The 6,000-nt window shown below is 28.3% G+C and overlaps 1 protein-coding gene across 1 annotated transcript in view; it reads left to right on the top strand.

Annotated features, from left to right (window-relative positions):
* The first annotated feature begins 415 nt into the window (after nt 1-415).
* The window catches only part of LOC123297375, a 36,550-nt gene continuing 30,965 nt past the window's right edge, over nt 416-6,000 (top strand). The window contains exons 1-2 of the mRNA XM_044879007.1: nt 416-432; nt 511-574. The gene's annotated coding sequence lies outside the window, so the exon portion shown is untranslated. The remainder of the gene's footprint in view (nt 433-510; nt 575-6,000) is intronic.

The raw sequence follows: 6,000 nt of genomic DNA, 5'->3' as shown, positions 1-6,000 counted from the left end.
TGATGAGTATACAGTTGCTATCTCATTAATATAGTAATATCTTTCAAGAAAATTAAGTATGATCGAAAATGAAACACCATACTTCGGAAAGTATTAGCACGTTAACGTGTGAATAGACACTTCCTATAATAGGTAAATGACGTCATCAGTATTACCTGTGTGTGGTTTGTATGTATGTATGAGTGTGTATACAACTTTACCTACCTGTTTACTATACTTCGCGCATTGCAAAGTCAAATAAAAATAATAATAATAAACTTAACTTTTAAACTTAAGTAGTGTTTAAATGTTGATGTTGTGTTCTCTAAAGATCTTTACCTTTTTAAGAGAATTTCTGTGTTTTTAAAAACAGTATGAAATTTCGTAAGATAATAATGTAATTTTTTGAAGAATTTTCTATTAACAAAATAATATTGAATATATTATTTCAGTGTAATATTTATTTTTACTAAAAAAAATTCTAGTGTTTGTGTTCTGTTGCATAAATGAAAGTGAATTTTTGTGTTTTAGTTAAATAATTGCCGAAGGATGTATACATAATTTTGTGATTTTTGAAGTGTGGATTAAATATAAGGTGAAATTTTTTTTCTTAATTTTAATAAAAATGTGTCGATTTTAAAAGTGCGTTTAAAATAGTTAAATTGTTTACAAAAATTGCCGAAGTAATCACATATCAATGAGTTCTTAGCAATAATATATGGGGCACAATTTATTTCTTTTGAAATCATATGGATTTTAAATAAACGGTACAACTTTAGACAACACAAATAGTTTGTCCGGCGAAAATACTGCACAGATGAGCTTGTATACCACCTCGAACATGCCGTACTTTAGTATTATTGTTTTTGTTGGTCATAGTGTTCGATAAATTCCCTGCTGTGTATAAAATCGTAGGGGAAAGTTTGATAGACTCGTCAGAAGGAAACCACTCACGAAGTTTCAAATACACTTACATGTATTCATCATTTAAAAAATACCACGGTCTAGGTATTTTCCTTCTGCTATACATCAAAAACCCAAGAACCTTTTCTCAAATTTTATAGGTTTAGGTAACCTTTTCTTTTCTTGTTTACCCTTTGATAGACGAGGAATTATGGCAATCAATAAATAAAGACAAAAGAGATTTTAATAATCTTTCTAAGTAAAACTATAAGATTCTACATTATTCAAAGAATCTACATTATTCTACTTGATTCCAAAAATCGCCTTAGGACTTCACGATAAAAATATTCACGAACTCCGCTACAAAGAGATTTTGCGAATCAATCTTGTCTGTGTATGCTTTTAAGGAAAAAAGAAAGTCTTAAAATCAATAAGATTATGTGTTTATTGCCAAGATAATACTACACCTACAAAAACATTAGTTTTTCCACTAGTAATTGACAACTTTCTTTAAATATCTTTTAACCTTGATTATAATCAATAAAAATATTAAATGAATACTAATCCACGATAAAAAAAAAATCGATATTTACAACTGAGTATGTGTCCTTGGATGTAACATTTCTAAAAATTACAGTTAATAACTACTAATCATAATTTGACAAATGAGGTATCGTTAAAAGCGGCTTGATCGTTTGCTGGTTATAATCTTTTTGGCGCAAGATTAAATTGACTATAGCGCCCTCTAGAGTACATAAAGTTATTATCGAAAAACAAATTTCAATTAAACTATAGCGTGATTGGTTTCAAATTAAAGGGCGTTTTTAGTACTTTTCAAAAATATATATATTGTTATACTTAATCACGAAATTATAACCGCAAAATATTTTAAAATGTATGTATTTTCGTCTGTTCCCACCTAGCTTCTAAACTACTTATCATAATTTGACAAATGAGGTATCGTTAGAAGCTTCTTAATTGCCCGCTGATTATAGGCTTTGTAGGGTCACATTAAATTGAATATGACGCCCTCTACAGGACATAAAGCTATGATAGCAATTATCAAATATAATATATATTATTATACTTTCTCACGAAATTATAACTCCAAAATGGTTTTAATAAAATAAAGTTTGAAAACTAAAACCCCAACAATTACAGAATCGCGCTCTTAAAAGTATGAAAAAACAAAATATTTTCATCTGAAATTGTTATGATAAGTAAAATCGTATTTACAGTCGGAGGACCTCTAAGATTAAACAGTATTCCATAGGACCGAAAAGAGATTACCCGACTGTAATGACGATTTTAATGACATAGTTTTAACATATAAATAATTACTATGGAAATGAATGATCAAATAAACCTGGCTCCATTCATTTCGAAAAGTGAAATGGTAAAATAATTAAGTAATTCAAAACAATAATTCAAAAGAACAAAGTCAACTTAAATATTTCAATTTTAATTAAAATGTTTTCAAAAATTGGTCCCAAAAAATGATAGCTCTCTAAGTATCCTTTTCATCTCATCTGATGTCCTTGACCATCACTTTGATATTGATTTAAGAAGGAGTGTTATAAGTTTAAAGTGTTTATCTGTGCGTCTGTGTGTTTTTCAGTCGCATCGTAGCCCCTAAACCGACTTGATTGAGAACATTTTATAACTAAATTTTTGTCGGGGGTTTTTTAAATTTTGTAAATTTCGCTGGTTAAATTTTTTTTTTAAATTTTCTAATCCTAGTTTAGTTGGGTGTTTTCTAAGGTCCAATGATGGTAACGATACCGATGTATGGTATATTTTTCTGACTAAGCATACGAACAATTTTAAATAAAACAGTTGTCCAACCACAATTCTTTATGATTTCTAAACAAAGTATTATAAAGAATATTTTTGAATGTTCTATCAAAAATATTCTGTAGATTTGAGTAATAAATATCATTCAAAACAATTTAGTCATAATGACGTAAAAATCTTAAAGAATCTGACACACCTATAGAAAAAAAATCATCCATATGGTATTGATGAATAATAGAAATTGTTTAAGATAATTAAATTTATGTTGGTGTATGGAATACAATAAAATGCAAAATTTAAATAATAGAAGAATATATAGTACCCCAGATACATTTTACCTTGAATCACTTCACAGTTAATATTTGATATATATTAATATTTGTGAGGTAGCAATTATATGCAGAAAAATTTTACTAATTTTAAGGCAATCAACCTAAAGATATCGGTTTTCATTCGCATTTGTTTTGAAGTAAAATAGAAAGAACATCATTTTCGGAATATACATATATTTAAGTATATTCTCTGAAAATTCGAAGTTGATCCGATAAATATTCACGAAACGCATAAATAAAAAAATTTTAACTGAGTGTAAACGTCTTTTAAAACTTTAAACGTGTTTTTCTCGAAACAGCCTTTTCAAAGCCGGCGAGCAAATTTTTTCACAATTTTCTTAGATATTTTCTCCAGGTATTAATCGAAGGAATAAGATTTCTGGAAATTATTTCGATAATTCTATTTTGTCAAAAATTATAATTTTGACTATTTTTCTGGATTTTTTCATTTTGGATAATCCCAACCAGAGATATAGTGCTCACTGCCAGACAACTTTTTTGGAGGACCTCCAAGAAATCGCCAACAGGAGCAGTACCATATCTTTTTGAAATCGGACTTCTGGATCTTTAATTTAAAGAATTGTCTTATATGTATATGTTTTTTATATTAATGTAAAATAAATGATGTTCCAAAAAAAAAAACTCATCAAAGAAGTGTTTTTTTGCGCTCGCATCTAGATATAATTGCTTAAATCACATTCTACGTAAATCATTGCTTATTGGTGGATATTTTATTATGCCATATTGATGTTTTGAATATAACGTAAAATATTCAGAAGAAAAAGTTTGAAAAGATACACTATCAATTGTTTTCTTCTTGAAGTGGTCACATTTATATCGAGTCAATAAAAATACCAGTCGAAGGTGTTACTAGACACTCGGAGATGAAGGTGTCTATTAGGGTTTTTATTGTTTCATTTATATACTTTATATGATATGATTCTATTAGCTAAAGAGTAAACGATAATAATTAAATACACATCCGCTTGAATATTAATAGTTATGCAATAACAAAATTAAATTAAACATACCTGTGTAGAATTAAATGTATAATTATTTTATTATTAAGAATTTTCTATTTGTATGTCAAGGGCTGGCATGCTATATCTTTTAACATTAGCAAGCTATATACCTACATACAAAATAAAATAAATATATTGTAAAGAATAATTGAATGATGATAATATGTTTATTGGTAAATCAAGTTAATTTTATTTTTAAGAATAAAATCATCTCTATTTGAAATTGCAATTAATTATGATTAATTACGTAGATTTTGCATTGAAAAAAACAACTAGAGAGCATCATCGCTCCCATCATTAAGGTCATATACGGTGTGTCGCATTTAAGATGAAAACACCCTCATATTTTCGTTATTTATAGGAATATTGATTTGAAATTTTGCACTGTCACCCAATTCAAACACACTTTTTAGACATATAAATATTCATTCCGACACCGATGTACTAATTTCATGCTTCGAAATATCATTAAATACCCATTATTTTTCGATGTACCCATTGAGACATTTTCGCAGAATTTTCTCTTCTATAAAAAAATCTCCAGTACTTAAATAAATTGCTTCCACTCTTGAGCTATATTATATCATCACAGCAGTGAAAATTTAAATAAAATTTAATTAGTATGAAACAAATTTTTACATATCTCATGTATTATTCATTGAAATCGTGCTAAATAATACAGAGACTAATTTACTAATTTTATTATTTGTTTTCAATATTCTTAAAATTACAAAAATAAAACACAAAGAATGGTTTTAAGTATTTTTTCCTCTATACGCAGCACACAAATAGTCCTGTGATAGAGATGTTCATCCAAATCCAAGAACTCTTTTTTATCCAACTTTTTCTTTTCTAATACAAATACTCTATTAACGTTTTTAGCTGAAGAGATGAAAAAAGATCAAAATGAACCCCTAATTAACAGAATTGTTTCAGCACACATAGGCTTCTCCATAGGCAAACCAAAATTTTACCAGGCACTATTGAGATGTATCTATCGAACATTATATAAATTTAAGGTTAAATTTCCAGCCAGTGCTTTCGCTGGCTGGAAATAAATAGTACACTAGCTAGAAGGTAATTGATTTTAATTAACATTGGTAGCGAAAGGAACTCCTTAAATAGTGCCTGGTGAATGTATGCATACATACTTTGTTTTTAAAGTTTTGTTATATTTCAAACAGTTTTTGAACAATTCAGGTCTCCATCTACTAGTAAAACCTTAGTCTCCAGTAGAACAAACTATTTGCAATGGAGCAAAACTTTTAGATATAAAAATGTTCAGCATTAAAATAGGATCTTTTAGTCGAAAAATGGTGCATGAAAATTGCGATGGCAGTAGTAGCTCCGAAGGGGATCATAATTGAATACATATGTTCAAATGAACTTTTTGTATAATATTTTGGCGTCACGAATTACTTTTGAGAAAATCATTTTGCCATGCGACACCTGCTTGTTTAGAATAGAATTACAATAACCTGACCAACCTTTTAGCAGACGTTGAATAAATAGAAGGATCTTAAAAAAACTATAGTAATTTGCAAATACTGTTCAAATTTGAAAAAAAACTATTTAATCAATAAATTTTGGTTTAAAAAACCAAAGACACGCATTGTTGCACAAAAAATTAGTGATCATTTTAATTTTAAGGAAAAATTCAAAGCGTGGGGTGCTCTCTACATCCATTCTTTAAATTAGCTAATTTGATAAATATCGATCACCCCACGTTTTGAACTTTAATATAAATTACTCTCCACTTTTAGTGCAAAAAAGAGAAGCGGACACTATCGCCACTACACCATCAGATCTTACTGATAATATTTAAAGATAATAAATATTAGAATAAGTAACAAGACAAGATTATCGATCGTTTATCCTGCTGATCCTGGTCAGGATACATCATTAAAATATTGCATTGTCAGTGTGTCATGATACGAGTAAGAGTGCCTTGATATCAATAAAAATAATTT

The sequence above is a fragment of the Chrysoperla carnea genome, chromosome 4 (assembly GCF_905475395.1).
Source record: "Chrysoperla carnea chromosome 4, inChrCarn1.1, whole genome shotgun sequence".
Lineage (NCBI taxonomy): Eukaryota > Metazoa > Arthropoda > Insecta > Neuroptera > Chrysopidae > Chrysoperla > Chrysoperla carnea.
This window is presented reverse-complemented; position numbering and strand designations above follow the sequence as displayed.